Genomic DNA, 19,389 nt, shown 5'->3' with positions numbered 1-19,389 from the left:
TCTGCTTTAATATCCTGAGATTGCTATAACAAGATACCACAAGCTGAGTATCTTAATGCAACATGAATGAATTATTTCACTGTTGTGGAGGACATCAAGCCACAAAAAAAATTTCTGCTGTGGATATTGGCTCTTAAAAGGTTCTCAGAAACAAACAAAAAAATGATCTTCCATTGTTGTTCCCTAGTGTGGAGTGGTTGCTGATGACCCTTGGCATTCCTTGGCTTATTCCCTAGAGTGTGTCATTGACCTAGAGTGACCTTCTTTCTCCTGTTACTCTGTGTGTTCTCAAAGTGCTAAGGAATCCAACTACTACACCTGGGCCGTCTACAATCTCTCATGATTTTATATTAACTTGAATATATTTGTAAAAACTTCACTTTAAATAAGGTCCCATGTTTAGATATTTGGGACTGAGACTGAAGAAAATAATTGGCCTGTGTTTGTTTGTGGTTTTGGTTTTGGGTGTGGTTAGAGGACATAACTCAGGATACACTACATATTATCACTATGTTTCAGTATATGAGACTGAAAATAGTTGAATAAACTGAGATGATTTAAAGTGTGCTTGAAATAAGATTCCTTATAACTCACTAAAAGTAAGAGAGAGAGAGAGAGAGAGAGAGAGAGAGAGAGAGAGAGAGACAGAGAGAGACAGAGAGAGAGACAGACAGAAACAGAGAGAGAGAGGAGAGAGAGAGAGAGAGAGAGAGAGAGAGAGAGAGAGAGAGAGAAAGGGAGAAAGGGAGAGACTGAGAGAATGTGAGAATTTTCCTCCACAAAATAATGGGAATCTTCCTTTAAGAAAACCAAGATAGTTACCATATACATGTACTTAATATCTTATAGTAACATTGAGATATTTTTAAAAATGTGAAACATTTTCAGTTTTCTCATAGGGGCCAGGTTGGAGTCAATGTGAATCAGCATCCTCATCAGAGAGTAATCGTGTTTTATAATACATGTCTTTGGCAGTTTCTATTTCTACCAGTTTCATAAGATAATAATAATAACAATAAAATAATAAAAGTGGAAATTTCTGTTTTTTTTTTTTTATGAAGTCATTTATGTCAAATGATGTTTTGCTGGAGTACACAGGTGAGAGAATATTTTGTTATGGCAGACACATGAAAGGATGCATGATGCTTAGAAGACAAATATGACCCCAAAGACAGTGGGATCTTGAACCTTGGTTTGCTTTGCTCTGACTCACTATTCCTTGCTGATAACATATATGTATTGGTTTGTCTTATATTGCTTTGCTGAGTTTCGCTGGTGTTGACTTGATAGAGAAAATTTTGTCAGTCAATAAACTTCTCATGTGGTTCCTACCGCTTCTTGCCTCTTATGTGAACTGGGACCTGTTGGTGAGCATTGAGGTTTCTTCTGGACTGAACTATGGTTTCTGATATGTGTGTGGTACCTGACATATGAAATGAACTGCAGCAGCTAATTCATGTTTTATGTTTGCTAGTGGACTGGACTGAGAATAGTGAAGATTGGAATTGCCCCAAAGGACGATTTCTAAACAGGTCTACTTCCCCCATATCCTAATAACTTTTCTTTTTTATTATCTCTGGTGGGTAGTGGGCTAGAGGAGAGGTTTAACCCTTTATTAAAGTAGGTCGAGAAAACTGTATGCCTACAAATAATAACAATATTGACCATTTCTAAATTATTTTAAAATATTCTTCATTAATGAGAACAGAAGTTAAGGTATTTATTTTTGTCTCTAAAAACTTTGCCTGCATTCTGGGAATTGTTTCTGGGAAGAAAAATGAGTCCTAATTGATCAAAGTCCTGATTGGATGCAGAGTTATAGAACATAAAATACCTTCTATACTATCCGGTAAAGCAGCTATTAATGTATATGGAGCTTTGTGGCACAGATAGGCCAAATGACCTACTTAGTACCAAATAATGAATCCACACACTATATTGTAGCTTGTTTTTTCCTGTGGCATGTACGTTCTCTAAAATCACTACAATATGTTCCTTTATTTTAATAAATGTTGCCATTTTGAAAACCTATTGAAAATTATTAAAAGATGATGAACGTCTATAACACTATTATTAGACAACAAAGCCAACAGCAGTATCATGTGTGTTTCAATTAGAAGGCATTTGAGAATAAGAGGTTTGGTTCCAGTTTCCCAGAGAAGCATTCACTAACTCAAGCCAACATTATATGTGTTATATATGTGCAACAATATGTTGCAATGACAGAAAAGAAAAGAAGAAATTTAAGGAAGGCAAACCAGGTAAGAACACAATGTGATCCTTCTGCAACTGAAACATATTATAATTAAACACCTATACCCTAGATTAAAAGAAAAAAACTATGGAGGAGGGAACTGAAAGATTTTATAAGAACATGATGTGAAATTGTCTCCTAGACATAATGGGGAAACTACACCCATGAAATCTCAACAATATGGCTGCCTAAACATGATTTGTATAATTACATTATTTAACTTGCCAATCTGGATAAAGGAAAGTTTCATATAAGGTCCCACTGCAATATGGAGATGTAGGCAGTAAATCTATGTCTGATGAGAAAGGGAGAATCAGTTTTCTTCAGGGAGGACATAATTAATAGTTTATATAATCCAAAATGTTCAACCATAAACACATACACATACTTGGAAAACTAAAAGTACTCAGGGAGATATATTATCTATTCATATCTAACATCTATCTGTCTATCTATATATCTATTATCTATCCTCTACCTACCTACCTATCTATCTATCTACCTACCTACCTACCTATCCATCTATTATGCATCAACAATAACTAAGGATGGAAATGTCATGAATTTCATAGGGAGTAGAAACAACAGGGGAGGAGATTGAGTGGGGAGGATGTGTGGAAATGATGTTAACACAATACTCATGTGAAACTCTAAAAAGTGTTAAACAAAACAAAAATTGTACATAAATACTTAAACTTACCAAGATATACAAACTGAAAACTTAATTCTAGTGTATTTATTTTTATCATAGAATTCCAGTGATAAATTTATTTTCTTCCTTTGGAGTTTCTCATAGCTTCGTTTCTGCTTTTCCAGCAAAAACAATGTCAGTGCTGCTTTGAGTTAATGTTTCGAAGTAACATGGATGGCTTTGCCTGGCATTTTTTAAAGATAAAATAGAAAAAGGTGTGTTTGTGTAGGTGTGTGCTGTGTTTGAATGTGTCCGTGTATGACTGTAATAGGAATATGAAGGTCAGAATAGAAGTTCTAGGAATCATTTATTTCCTGCCTTCTTGTAGGATCCCAGCATCTACACTTGTCATCAGGCTGTGTGAAATAGCATCCACCAGCTGAACCATTTCACCAGGTCTGATTTTGATCATCTGGTCTTTTTGCCTCATCCTTCCATGTGTAAGGATTATTGATTGGCACAGCTATTTCCAGTTTACCCAGTGTAGGACCCTATAGAATATTAGGTGTGTTACCAACTGAGCTATATCCCCATCCCTCAACCAGTATCTTCCTTATGATTAATTTTATAGGTTTAAAATGTTCAAAACATTATTTTTAAAACAAAATTAAAGCATATTAAGGAAAAAAGTTTAATATAGCATCAAGTAAAGGTTTTAGCAGAGAACACTCAAAGAAAGTACATGAGCAGGGCTTCTTCAGGAAGACAGCTGCAGTGAATTTTATATAATACCACATGCAACGCAATTACAAGAATTCTTCTATAAGCAGAGGTGTTCTACATCTGTGGCTGACTCATTGTTCATCAAAATCCAGACATCTCAGATGACTGTATCTACCTTGCTTCTCTCTGTTCCCATAGTTACTCTGAAAATTCTCACTAACCTTCTGTAATAACAAAATGAATGCTCCCCCAGGAGGGTTTCCATGAACGTTTACCACTTCATGCTTATTCATCCGAGATGAGTCTAGTCACACATTTTAATTGATATTTTATTCTTAGTTATAAATGATAGATTATAGAATTTGTAAATAGATGAAGAATCCACAATAAGCCTTATTCCATATTTGCATCCTTCAAAATTCCACCCGAGTCAGAAATCTGATTTGGCTAATTAATAACAAACAACTTGGGCTAGGGTTTTAGGTGGAGATGAGGTGGCGGAGTTTAGCACTATGTCATGTGTAAACTTCCAGTTATTTGGATTATACAGAGATTAATGAGACAGTGTCTTTGATACAGGGGAGAGCATAGGCCTATGCAGGACTGTTAGGGTAACTGGTTATCACAGATGAATCTAATATAAGTGCAAATGCCTTTACACAATGAGCCACAGGCATTCCCTATGGCACATTGCAAAGGAAGCTTGACCACAGCTGAGGTAGCAAGCATAAAGGATGGAGGGAGGTGGCTAGACTGTGTTTGAGTTTGGAAAATAGGATTAAGTTGAGGCTAGGACAGGAGAGCATGGGAGGGCACTGTACTTGAAAAATAGGAGGCTTCTCACAGAAGGGACTTGGTGATTTTAAAGTGCTACTTTTTTTCAAACACAAAAGATGCAGATAATCACACACCATGTCATTTATTTTACTCCTAATGTGTTTCCATGCCAGGGTGTGTGCATGCAATTGTGTGATCTATCCGTTGATAACTATACTTTTAAAACAAACTCCCCAAGAGAATGAGTTACCCAAAATGCCAAAAGTTCATTGTAGAATTTTGTTAAAGAGCTCACAGAAAGAGCTTAATATATAGCCTCTTGCCAGGCATCTGCCACCCCCAGTCACTTTCCAGAATGATTACAGAATGCATATCACAGTCATAAAGATTTAACAAAATATTCTCCTGCCATTTATAGTAATGCTTCCAAATGACAAGTTCAAATTACTTGTTGTGATTACTCTTCATCTGGGCAAAACACATGTTGTAACATAGTCACAAGATGCAATTACATCGATTGCAGTGGCATGGAATAACAACACTGGGACAAAGCTAATCACGTACAATGCACACACTGTTTAGATTTCTCCCAGCCACGTTTACTTTTTTGTATTGCAATCTGTTCACCATTTGGACTAATCACTACCTCTTCACTGCATGTGTGATGTGGAAAATATCAGCTGAGTTATACAAACACAAAAAAACGTAAGAAAATAAAAAGAATATTAATGCATAGTTCAGACTCTTTAAATTTCAAAGGTAGCTCAGGCAAGACAAGGACCTTGCTGTGTTGACTAGTAATGTTATTGAGCCTATTCTTATTGTTTGATATCTGCAGGGGATTAGCTGCAGGAGACATTAAATTCCTCCGATTACTAGGCTTCTTGTGGAAAATATGACAGTACTGAAGTTTAACCCACATGTAGCATTCTGATAACATTAAATAATGCCTAGCTCATCTATAATACCTAGTATAATATAAATGACTGTGACTGTTATATTTAGTCAATAATGAGAACAATTTGAACATTCAGAATATTCATAATTGTTATTTACTTAGGTAGTTTCATTCAAAGAGTGTTTGTAGTGTATATAGATGTAGAGTCTACAAATATGGAGAACTGACTGTGTCTGTACTCACAGAATGTGATTTTGTGATGATTCCACAGGACAATTATACTGCAAAGATCAAAATTTTCCATCAAATACACACACACACACACACACACACACACACACACACACATGCACATATGCACACATATACAGACACACAGGAACACACACATGCACATACATGTACACAAACATGCACACACATGTACACAAATGTCCATGCACCCACACAGACACACACATGTACATATATACATATACATGCATACTTACACAAGCACACATATATGCACAATATAAGAAGCTTCCTTTTTCAGCTGGTATGACAGCATATACCACATGCCTGGTTCATGGTTAGCAATCTTTGTTTTAAATTTTTGAGACTTTTATACACATGTATTGTGTTTATATCATTTCTACTCTATTATTTACATTCCATGAGTACATTTAGTGTTGCTCATATTTATATAAATGCTCATATTTATATAAATCTTTAAAAAACATTATATATGTTTGTGTATATGTAGATATGTACATGGGTACAAACATGGAGGCTAGAGAATAAACTTGATAACATTAGAAAAATATCTACCTCTTCTAACAATGTGTCTGCCACTCCTTGTCGCTCATCAGCTGTATTAGCATGGTTAATCAGTGAATCACAGTGGTCTTCCTACCTCCGAATCCAATGTATGGAGATTAGAAGTGTTTGCTACAACAATTAGCTCATTATGCAGGTTCTAGGGAACAGGCAACCTTGGGAGGCAGGAGGTTGGGGGCACCCTCGAGAATGTACCAGAGACCTTGGAGGTGAGAGACTCTTAGAATCAAAGGGAGGGTTCCTGGATGAAATGCTCTACAGTGGGAGAGGGAATTTGTAGAGTCCACCTCCAGCAGAAAACAAGGCATCAAGTGAGGAACAACTCTGACCCATAATTTTCCTGTCTGAAACAACTGCAGGGATGGAAATAAAGAGCCTGAGATAAAGAAGGTCCCGTGACAGGCCCAGAGTGGGATCCAGCTCAAGAGCAGGCCCAAGGTGTGACACTATTACTAAGGCTATAGATCACTCAGAAAAAAGGGACCTATCATGACTGTCCTCCAAAAGACCCAACAAGCAGCTGAAAGAATCAGATGCAGATATTTGCCACCCAACCAATGAACAGAAGCTGCTGGCCCCTATTTTTGAATTAGGGAAAAGCTGGAAGAAGCTGAGGAAGAGAATGACCTTGTAGGAGGACCAGCAGTCTCAATTAACCTGGACTTGTCAGACACTGGATCACCAACTAGTCAGCAGCTGATATGAGGCCCCCAACACATAGAGCATAGGATTGTCGGGTCTGGGTTTACTCAGAGAAGATACACCTAACCCTCAAGAGACTCTTGGAGGCCCCAGGGAGTTTAGAGGTCTGGAGGAGTAGGGGTGGACTGGGGCATCCTCACAGAGACAGGGGGTCCAGGAGTAGGCATGAGATGTGGAACAGTTGGAGGGTAGACTGGAAGGGGAATAAAATCTGAGAGTAAAATAAAATAAAAAATAAAATAAAAATAAGTAATGTACAATAATGGTTCTTGAAAAATAAGCATATGGATACCTTATACTTTTGACTGAATACTCAGTTTTTGACTAAATACACACACATCTATATATATTAAATACTAAATACTAAATACTAAATATATATACACACATATATATATATATTTGACTGAATACATACACGCATACACAGAGTAAATTTCTGAAGACTGTAAAGAAAAGAGCTATTTTTTTTTTTTGCTAGACACTAAGATTCATAGGATCATGAAATACATTTGTCTAAGCTGCCACTGGTCTATGCTGCCACTGGTCAGTGTCCTAGCTCAATACCTTGACTATCTAATTAAGGTTTCTTCTAAAGATCACACATTATGTATCAAAAATTTCAGCTTTATGATAAAGATGACATTAGGAACATCTTTTTATAAATTGTAAAACCTGTACATATTCATAGGGTACAATGTGATAATGTAATTCATGTATACACTATGTAATATTCAAAGCAGGGTAAATGGCAGTTTCATCTCATAAAACATTTCTCATTTCTTTTTACAAGAAATGTCAAATGATTATCTTATCATTTTGATAAACATAAATTATGATAAACTGTAATCTAGAACACTTTATTTCTCCACTCTAATTCTAAGATGGCACCCATTTTCTGGTATCTGTCTTATTTCTTTCTCTCTGTTGCATCCTTTTTGACCTCTACTGAAATTGTCTCAACTTACATGAAACCAGTGTTTTTCTTTAGTTTTCCTACATGACATGAATGAAAGCATCTGGTATTTGTCTTTCTGTTCTAGGTAATTACATTTAACATAATGTCCTCTAATTTCATCTACATGCCCAAAAAGACAGTATTTAATTCTTTCCAGGATTCATAAAAGGATTTTAGTAATTCATTCTTGTTTTTTAGTATCATACCCATTAGGAAAAAATAATAAGTTGTAAAAGAATATTAAAAATTTTGAACTTTTAGCAACATCATATCCACATAATCAGATATAATGAATTCTTAGATATATAAAAAGGCCAAAATATTTAATCTATAAGAATATTTGAAAAATTCAAAAATAGACAAAAAGATCAAAAACAGGTGAGTATATAAAGTGGACTGCATGGCACTGGTTAAATGGCTCAGCAGGGAAGGCCACTGGATTTTGATTCTTATGACCTCAGTTTAGTCCCTCAGGGACACATGCATTAGATGGAGAAATGCCTTTGAACACTGCTCTCTGATTTGCATATGTGCACTGTGGAAAGTGTGTGCCCGCATCACATATGTAAACAAACTACCTAGCTACAAAATTAAACAAACAAGTAACCAAACTATCAGTGTGAAAAAGAAGCAGATGGATAATACTGGGAAAACAATTATTTTCTATTAAAAACAAACTGATTCAATTTTAAACCCAAAATATACAATGTCTAATTTGAAAGATACACAGGATAGGTTTAAAATCAGACTGTCTACTGCCATGGCAATGCTATACTTGAACATGTATCTGCAGACTTATACAAAGTCTATTAAGTACAGAAAAAAATGCAGTGATGAAAACTTAGCCCCATTATCACTGATGGCAGCAGAAACTCAGTTTTCCAAGATGTCTGAATACTGCACTGAAAACTACAAAGTTATGGTAAGAGAAAATTAGAAACAGCCAAGTAAAAGGTGACCTATGGTGTTCATTAGTTGTACTAGGGTCATAACTTTGTCAGGGAGCCAGTACTTTCTAATTTGATCTGCATTTGTTGTCAACTCCTTGTCTGTCTCCACAATAGCAATTACATTCCCTGGAGGCATATTTATAGGAATCAATAACTGTTTCAAAAGTTTATAGGCCAAGCCAGAGAATAAGGAAGATGGTTTTTGATGCTGGAGGAATCAATGTTGGAGGTTCCATTCTCTAATTTTTTCTTTCATACTTCTTTTAGTAATCAAGGCAGTAGGATACTGACAGAAAAGGTAAGACAGTCAATAGTACTAAACAAAAAGATCATAAATACAATAATCTACAGTTGATGGGCTTCCTACAAAGTCACCAAAACAAATCAATTTGTTAGACAGAATATTTTTTAAAATAAAATAAATGAAGCTGGGTCTGGAACATCTGAGTACCCATATGAGGTTTGGGAAAGTAAACTTGATGTTTACAAAAAAGCATATAAGAAAATTATTTTTAGATCAATCTTGCTTCTTAGTGCAAAAGCTAAAATTATAGAAACCTATATAGGAGACTCTCTTTGCAATTATGAATATTCAAAACCTCTTAGATAAGATATGTTAACTATTAAAGAGATGAACTACTGTATTAAACATTATTAAAATTAATTTTTTGCTAATTTTGAAGATTTGTAAAGAAAGTCACTAATTTATAATCTCAGAAAATATTTCAATAATTTGTCTTATATAATATACACATGCTTATGCATATATGTGTGTATATAAGCTTTATAAGTTATAAATAAAGACAATGAAGTTTAGACAAAAGATTTGGATGGATCAATAAAAAGGCAGATAATTATCATTACTCATTTGGAGGTAAATTAAAATAAAAGTGAGTTATCACATTACTGTTGAAATTCTGAACAACTAGTTTAAGTAAAACTGTGTTAATATTCTTAAAGTGTGTTATTTGATGATAAAATAGTAGTTACAGCTGTTTTCACATACTTACCTAGCCATTGGCTGTAACACCAAATGTTCTTTTAAACTTAAAAAGCCATTTATTAAGGCAAAGTTTTCAGAACCTTCAACTGAGCATCAGTTTGGCTTATAGAAGTTCTTAAAATTCAGTATTTATTGATTTTCTCATTAGGAGTGAGACTGTGACTTCCTAGAATGAGTGATACAATTACCACTTTTGTATAATTAGAAGTCAACAAGTATAAAAAACCTGGCTGCATTCAAGTCAAACCTGATGTGATCAGCTATTTAATGGGATCTATCACATTCTCATGGCTAGAAGAAAAAAATGTAGAAGACATTGAATTATCCATGGAACATAGAAATATGAGCAAATCCCTCTTTTTACCATCCTCATCGACTTACGTGATTGTCATTAGGCATCTTCGAAGCATCTATTCCCTGAATAGTTTTAGTAAGCCTATGCAATAATCTGAATATCCTTGCCACTGATTGGTTAGCGAAAGTCATATAAGCAAATCCTTATCAATGAATTATTAAGGAAAAGAGCTATCATGCCTAAAAATCAAGACAAAAGAAGTGATATAGGAAGAAATGTTCACATGAGAAACCTGGAGGTACAGAAATTGTCTTGCTGTTCTGTGAGCACAGAACTCACCCTGTTGAGGTAGAGATCACGGGCAAGAAGGATGGGGCTTTAAGATGCTTGTTAATTGCATTGTGATTAGCATTCCACTACCTCTAGGTTGGCAGTAAGTGTATTACTAATTGCATTATCTTGTCATTTGAGTAAGAATTTCTCTTATGTGTAACTAAAATCATCTGGAGAAATATGCAACTGAACAACAACATAAACATTAGCCAGATTCTGAATTTGATGAGTTTTCGCAGCTAGCCTGGTATCTTAGTCTCCTCACAACTTTTCTGGATATACAAAAGCCTAGAGCATCTAGTGAGAGGATGGAGAATCATAGCATTCAAGTTGGATTCAAGTCACATGATTACAGTCTAGTTATCTGATCTCAATAGCTGATCTTATTATGTCTTAATTGTTCCCATTTGAACCCTACAGACCTTCTCTGCTAAACGATTTCTAGAGCTGCGAGGTATTTACACACAGGGTCTTGGAGTAAACAGGTGTTTGAAATGAGTTACCCTTTACTACCATAGGAAAACCAATCTTGCAGCTGATTGATAAATGAGAACAAAATAAATGACACTGTTATGCAATGAGGGGTATTTGTGGATTTTGGGGACAACAGGACATTTGATTGACCAGGTCAATGGTGATTTTGGAACATGATACAAGGCCAAACAAGTAGACATTAAAAGAAATGCTAATTAATACCTCAAATAGTCAGAATTTATAACATGGCTCAAATGGCAGGGAGATCTGAAAGCATGAGCCATCCCAAGGCTCTCTGATTCAATATATAATCTTGTGTCTGACAATACTTGCTTAGTTTTAGGTTTTTTTCCTGAGGCAAAAGTTATGTCCAAATTCCCATTTACTGTTCATATTACCATTAAAACTTTCTTTTTATAAAGATAACAACAAATAAATCCAGCCTAAAAAGTTTTTCATGTGAGGTCAGGTGAATAGACTTAGTAGAATGCTATGAAGGTGTTTCCCTCTCCAGAACAAAGTCTACCAAACCATGCTAAAATGAAAACAGATCCTTCTTGCTAAAGCTGTGTAAGCATATGCTTATGAACTTGATTTTCTTCGCCTATTGTATGCACAAGTATGTTCATTAACTCCAGAAACTTGCAAGAACAACAATCTTTTTCAATCTTATATGCGAATTTATAGTCCTCTCTTCTGTTTCAATGAAAATGAGGTCTCTCCTGTGATTACATTTTATAGTCTACAGCAGCTGACGCCAAAGCAAGAAAACCTTCCTCCCATCCAATCTAGAGGTGCACTGGGCTGTAGTTGTGGGGATTGTAATCAATGCTACACTACAGCAGTGTCAGGTCGTGCCCTGTAGTCTCTTGCTCAGCTGCTGCTGAGCCGAGAGGCTTCTAATCACAAAGATATCCTAATATAGGCACAGATGAGTTATTTTTCTTAAAATTTTCCTGAGGGAGAAAAAAATAAATGAACTCCCGTTGACCCTTTTAATCAGCTGAGTTAAATCAGACCTATTGTCAAAGTGGCTTCAAGCCTTCATTATTTTTAAATGTATGCCAGAAAAGAAACTTTAAGTTTCCAATAATCAGGCCTCGTTATAGATCTTTTTTCTTTAGCACAGTTTCACCAGTGAAGCTTGGATACAGAGCCTTCTTTTTAAAGTGTGCAATTCAGATTTATTATTATCCAGTGTTATATGAGGGGAAACTAAGTCCCTTCCATCCCCACTTTAACCCTTGGTTAGAGTGAAATATTAAACAAACCCTCAGCTTCTCTTCATATCACCATTCAAACTCTCACTCTTTTTTTTTTTTAAAGATAACTAATAAATTCAGTCTTAAGGGCTTTCAATGGGAGGTCAGGTGAATAGGACTTAACAGCATGCCATTAAGGTGCTTTCTTAATGGAAATGTGAAACATAGCCCATTCTTCTCTGACTTTAGGAAACAAAAGACATTAATTCTTTCACCCTACATGTTCTAGATACTAGAGTTGAATGAATTTCCTGAGGTGAAGTCATTCATTCATGCATTCATTCACTTACTTTTTTCCTGTCTCTGATAGCATTAATTGACATGTTGCAAAAATCTAGAATTCCTTGAGAAAAGAGACAAAATGAGAAATTGCCTGGATCAAGTTGATCTGGGGCATGGTTATTTAGGAGATTACAATGATTACATTTAAGTGTATATACATATATATGTACACACATATAAACCCTTTTTTTTCTCTTGACAATCATAGTATAAACAGTATAATAAATAATACATAATTAAAATAGCCACCTTGTGAAAATATATACTTTTATTGTTAATTTTACTTTAATCATCAAACAGCTTCTTATTTATTTTTCTAAGTTAATACATACACAAATTATATAGAAGTTCTCTCATATCTAATACCTTATATATAGTGTTAGGGTGACTTTATTCAGCACTGGGTTAGGTACATTTAATTCAAATTTTCATATTTTTTAAACATAATAGATTTGATCCAGTACACAGTTTTGAATTTTGTATTCTCAGTTGTAAAATTACCTAACAATATCCACAGTGACTGTTATGTCAGTATGGGTAAGTGTGAAGGAAAGAAAAACAACAACAATCTTCATGAAACAAAGGAAATCTCATTTTCTCATGAGTCAGGCATTATTATTCATTTTGTATTACCTTATTTCCAAAAAGACACAGCTGTTCAGATAGACATTCTGCCTTCCTCATATGATAGAGCTTCATTCATACTTTCATGAATGAATTTCAGTAATTTCAGATAATTCAAAATCAATGACTAAATCTCTGGATGCTCAAATAGGCCCAGTGGCAATGAATAACCATATAAAAACTAAATGAAGACTCATATTTCATGCACTAATAATGTTTTTCTTTTCTCACACTAGATATAAACCAGGAAAAATATGTTCTAGGTGGTTGGTCATATTAGCATGGACAAAATGGTCCAGTTCTTCCCAAATATATGCTGTTGAGAATGAGTGTTATTTATCCTATAGAGAACTTGTAGAGAACACTTCATGGAAATGATAGACCTTTATTGCATGAAATGTTTTAATAGTCTTGTTCTCTTTAAATCGTTTAATATATTGGTGGCTGGATTAGGTAATTTGACTTCTTAATAGAAAGTTATTAGATTCTTTATTCATGTCTTGTTACCTTGAACACAGTATTGTCAGCTAAATATCTCTTTAGTAAACAGCCACATTGTCTGCTTGGTGGTATGGCTGTGGCAAACATTCCAAAGTCTTGTTGAAAAAGTTGAATGGTAACCACAGCTGTTTCTTCCTGGAGTGTTTTCTAGCTCAGAAGGCAGTACCAAGGCACACCTGTGTGAAAGAGCCTGTGATGAGCCTTTTGACACCATAAACTCAGTGACATCTACATCACCTTGCAGCTGCATCACTTGGGCCAAAGGAAGAACACTTCCTTTAATGTCCCAGGAGAAGGTTTATGACTTATGCGGATGACAGACTTTGCTGTGACTGGCACAAATACTGTTGCTATATACTCTTTTCTTGTGATGTTGGTGGGCTTTTTAGCTTTGTTTTCAAGTCAGCCAGTAGAAAGCCTTCTTTAGTGTGCCATTCTGTTGTAACATTAATGTGCTGACTAGATCAATGACAATTGGACGCAAGCTAGAGTCTGTAACAAAGAGGAAGATTCAATTTAGAAAATCTTCAGCAAGATTGGCTTGTAAGCAAGCCAGGAAGAAGCATTCCTCTGTGACCTCTGCATCAGTTCTTGCCTCTAGGTTCTTGTTGTGTCTCTTCCCTGACATCCTTGGATGTAAGATGAAATGAACCCTTTCCATTCCAAGTTGCTTTTGTTTGTGGGTATTTTTTTCTCACAGCAAAAGAAACTATATGCAAGAGGGTTATGTCTATTAAGAGTCTGTTTATAGGTTTTTACATCTGTTCTTTGATAGTTTCATACATTTTGTTTATCTCACCCACAAAATAAAGAAACAAATGTACATTTTAAAAGATTTAGTTTGAATGGTCACTTTTGGCTACTGCAAATCTTCTCATGAACAGAACAGGTTGAGCTGCTGACACAGAGAGGGAACAATGAAAGTGGTAGCTGGCGGTAGGAGTGGAGAAGACGGTGGAAATGACAGCAAGAGCATCATTAATGTCAAAAAAGAAGGCTCCAGATGTAGGAAGCCACGGTTAGCGGTGATACATTCCACCATTCCAAGATGGCACGGGCATCCTGTCCTCCCACTAGTAAACAACTGACTGCGCAGGTTCAAAAGGCAAAAAGCGCGCCAAAAGTCACTGCCCATCCCGGGGCGTATTATGGGTAATGAGTGAACAGCCAATCAGAAGTGAACACATCACTCTAGGGTGTATATAAGCAGTGCCTTTTCCGGTCTTTCCGTCTTTCCGCTTCTGCTTATACAAGAAGTAAAGCCTCGTTGTAGTAACCACCCGAACATTGCCTCACGTGTCCTTTTTCGCGGGCGAAGGGGACACGGAGGGGCTCGGAACATCCAGAAGTCAGCCATGGGAAGAAATAAAGTACAGTTAGTGAAGAGAGTAGCTGAGAGATGTGTAGAGAAGGTGGGATCAGGCATAAAACCAAGGCTGGTGAAAGGTAGGAGACTAAAGAACCATGGACAAGAAACTGTGAACTCTATTCCATAGAGGAGTACAAAGGCACATCAAAACCTTAAGAGCCAATGGTCTCTAAATTTAGGCTCAAGAACTGTAACAGCAACTGCATTAAGGACCTAGAGTCTCTCTGCCCATTATAAGAGGCACTGGTGGAGCTAAGAGTTCTAATCCTTTAGCTCTCAAATGTTGCTTGCTGATTCTTCACACTGCTGCTGGAAGCCTTGGTTATCAATGGGTGCCAAGAACATGGGTCACTGATGCTTACAGACTAATCAATAGTCTTCATCTTTAGATGAACTAATAGATGTAAGTAAGTTTCTTGAGTGTTAAACAATAAGCCCCAAGCTGTCAGGGCTCAGTGCAGTAAGCATCTGGGTATGCCAATTTAAACTTTAAGCACTGAAGGGTCCACTGCTGCCAAGAGCCGAAGAATTAATCCTGGGTGGTCAGAATATCTGTCCATATATCTAGACAGAGAACAGGAACTGAGCCTGTTATAGGAGAACAGTGTAGATCACCACAGAAATAAATTTGCTACTTAGAAATGCAAAGCAAAGGAAACTTGGAGAACCAGAGAAAACACATGCTGTATTTACTGCCTATTACTTTGCTTGTATGTCAGAACCTCTCATTTGAATCCATTTAAATTTCCTGTTGTCCAAAGACAAAAATATTGCAAAGTTATGTCTTGAAAATAAATGTGTATAGAATTTTATGGAAAAGAGAATGCTCAGTCATATATATAATTTAGAGATAAGAATTATATGCATATATAGTTGTATACATTATATAATGCACATATATATGAATATGAGAATCATATATAATACATAATTTTCATAATATACATGGAAGAAAGGAGTTAGGAAAGAAGAGACAAATAAGACTTTGCCATTTAGCCTGTTGAAGTTTATTTGTAGGATTCATAATTGCAAACATTGTCACAGACTGATATGTAGTTAGTCTTGTTTACTGCATAAAAAAGAGAGTCTCTGAGGAACCTCTGTAATAATGCTAGAAGGATGCTGTAATTAACCCAGATTAATTACCTCTATACCAAGCAAACCACTCTGGAACTGGCATGTGGCTTAGCTGCCAAGCACATGTTATAATAAGGTCAGAATGAGCAATTTCTAATATTTTGCCTATGGTTTATAAACCCTTAATGGAGCCAAAAGCCATTCATCTACACAGTTCTACAGTCAGGGTCAAGGCAAGTGCAATTCTACAAAGCTATTCCGTTACTGGTAATTTTGATCTTTACCTTATACATTATTTATATCTCTTCCATGAACTGAAAACACATAAGTAGTCATGAGAGCTATCCTACTCCCAAATATAAAGTCCTTCCCACCAAACACACACACACGCACATGCACATGCACATGTGGACGCACACACACATGCACAGAGAGAGAGAGAGAGAGAGAGAGAGAGAGAGAGAGAGAGAGAGAGAGAGAACTCAACCTTCTCCACTTAAGACCTGTTAAGGAAACAGTATTTGGAAATAAGAATACAAGCATAGATCCAGATCTGAATTAATGTTCTTCTCTGATATTTAATATTAGTATTTTAAAACAATTATGAGTGTTATTTTCCAACTCAAGGAAGGGTTTGTTGTGATTTTATTCATAACATGTTTTGATGGAATGCTTTGCTTTGGATGGGAAACTACTATCTCCATTTTTTCTTTTATAATCATATATATATATATATATATATATATATATATATATATATATGAATGGGGAAAGACAATGCATGGCCATGTATGTGAGACCTTTGACAAAAAATGTATCCTATACTCTACATCTTTATAAGAACTCCCCTGACATTGTTTTGGATTCATTGTTTGATTTAGAAGGTGATCTTCAGCAAGGGAAGTCGTGGGTCTTCTGCAATCCTTTCCAGAACAAAGAGTTCAATTAAAATATTTCATTGACTAAGGTTTACAGAGATATGATTAATACATAATTCTGAGGTATTTACTCCTTCAAGCCTTTCTCTTCATACTCAGAAGCCTATAAATATTTTAGAAATATGGCTACTCAAAGTAAATGTGATTTCAGAACTGCTCTTACCACAACTGAAAACACAGAGCATGCTATACTATCTTCCGACTATTATAAATCTATCAAAATGGAATCAGTTGTGAATGCGTATATTATACAGTCAACTAATAATGTTTATTTCATGAAAACTCTTGGTTCTTTGCCTTTCTAGAGTTATGGCCTCTGATGGTATGTGTAATCATGTGCACATGTTTCAACAACAACAACAACAACAACACACACACGCACACACCCCATTTCTAACCCTGGAGGCATTGTGCCAGTGAGTGGAAGAAAGTCTCCAGCTTTTGGTTGTATGCTGGCTTTCAAAGTAAAATGGAAATATTTCATGAGGATGACTTCTCACATTATTGTGTTTCATGATGAATTCTTCATGTCCAAACAGGAAGGGTAGAAAGATTCCTCCACAAGTCTATGCTTTCCATTGTTTGTGTCTGATTAAAAAAAAAACTCCATACATGTTCTTTAGTCATAATAAACTCCATCAAGCATAATCAGAACACACACATACAGAGAGAGAGAATGAGAGAGAGGCTGAGAGAGAGAGGAGAGGGAGAGTGGGAGAGGGCTAGAAAGTGGGAAAGAGGACAAGTAGAGAGAGGGGGCAGGTAGAGAGGGAGAGAGAGTGTGTGTGTTTCATGGGCAGAAGGATATTTTGTTGTCTCTCTTTTCTTTTTCCTACATAATTAACTAAACTTCAGGTAACATGATTCCAGGGAACAGGGGACATAATTTAAAGCTCTAGAGAAGGCCAGACATTGGCTTATTACAACAGGCCAAATCAAAGCAAACGAATCAATTAAAGCTAAAAACAGACCATATTCTGTTAAATGTACTTTAATTGGTAGAGAATGTAGAGTGTGCTTTTGAAATGCCATTTTAATGATCTCATAGAGAAAAAGCACACATTTGAACTTAAAATGTGTTCACCCACTGGCTTACAATATTTATTGAACAGCTACTATTTTGGGCAGTTTAGCTGGTGAGAATGTTGTGGATGTGAGAGCAGCAAGTTTGAATCATCTTTTTCTAGCTGTCTGGGCAGTGCTGATTTGCAGCCTTATTAAAGTCTATGACCTGTTCTCTGTAAAATGGATATGGGTGTTGTCAATGCTTAATTACAATAATTAGCAATAATACAACAAATAGCAGGTGTTTAATAAATGGAGAAAATAGTGTTGTTACTTCGGGTAAATTCACTGAACATTTGGCTCATATTATGTTATTGAATAAGATAAATTACTTCACAGAAAAAAAAGAGTAAATAATCAGGGAGACTATTTTCAAATTTTTATCAAATTGTATCTATGCATCAACACACACACAAACACACACATATATACATTCATGAATATATATCATATATTATAACTATATCAACATATGTTTAAGTAATATATTGTAATATATTACATACTATTAATATATAATATCATATATTAAGGTGTTACATATCAATATACTTAGCATATATGGATGATTTTATTTTATATATTAATATATATTTAATATAATATATATTTATAACTATATATTACTATATGAAAATATACATATATTCTTTCAAGGTACCACAGAAACCACAGTTTAACCTAGTATACATTAATAAAATGTTTCTTTAAGGTTTTGAAATTTCTCAAAATACTACTATGAAGTTGGAAAGTCTGAGTTAACATAAACTAAGTGTTATGAGAGATTAATTTCTTACAAATTGACTTATCACAGACCTTAAACATTTTTGTGGATTTCATCACTTATCTTTCTTTGAGAGTTAGCAAAAATAGCAGTATGCTTGTTGAAAATACAAGAACTATTCAACACTCAGTTGATATACACTCCTAGCATATAGTTAAACCTAGCATATAAGAAATCTTTCATGTTAATTCTCTGAATCACTGAAATAAAAAATTTGAGTATAGAAAATATATTTGCTTCTGATGCCTAATTTTGTAAACATATCCAAGTACATGATGCTAAAGTTGTAGGAAACTATGGTATATTAATGTAAGAATATTTTGTACTATAAATAATTATTAAGATGCAATAGGAAAACAAGTTCCCAAAATTATAAAGTAGTATAAAACACCAAGTTTCTTCTTCTGTCTTCTTATTTTCTAGTTTTGCTCAGTACTATTCCAGCCTTATTTTAAAAGTAGTAGTGTCTGAAACCTACTTTCATTGCCAGTACTTAATTTACACATAGATTTATAATGATTCAGATTAAGAAGCTGCCATACATGTTGCATAATAGCATTCATCTAAATGGACATTCTTGTTAGGAAGGGAATGCTAGATGAGGCCACTCCTTCTGTTTCCTTAGACATCTGTATGTAGTACATCTAAACATTCCATGAGTATGAGAGAC

Source organism: Arvicanthis niloticus, chromosome 1 (genome assembly GCF_011762505.2).
Source record: "Arvicanthis niloticus isolate mArvNil1 chromosome 1, mArvNil1.pat.X, whole genome shotgun sequence".
Lineage (NCBI taxonomy): Eukaryota > Metazoa > Chordata > Mammalia > Rodentia > Muridae > Arvicanthis > Arvicanthis niloticus.
The sequence above is the reverse complement of the archived record's forward strand: the minus strand, read 5'-3'. Positions refer to the sequence as shown.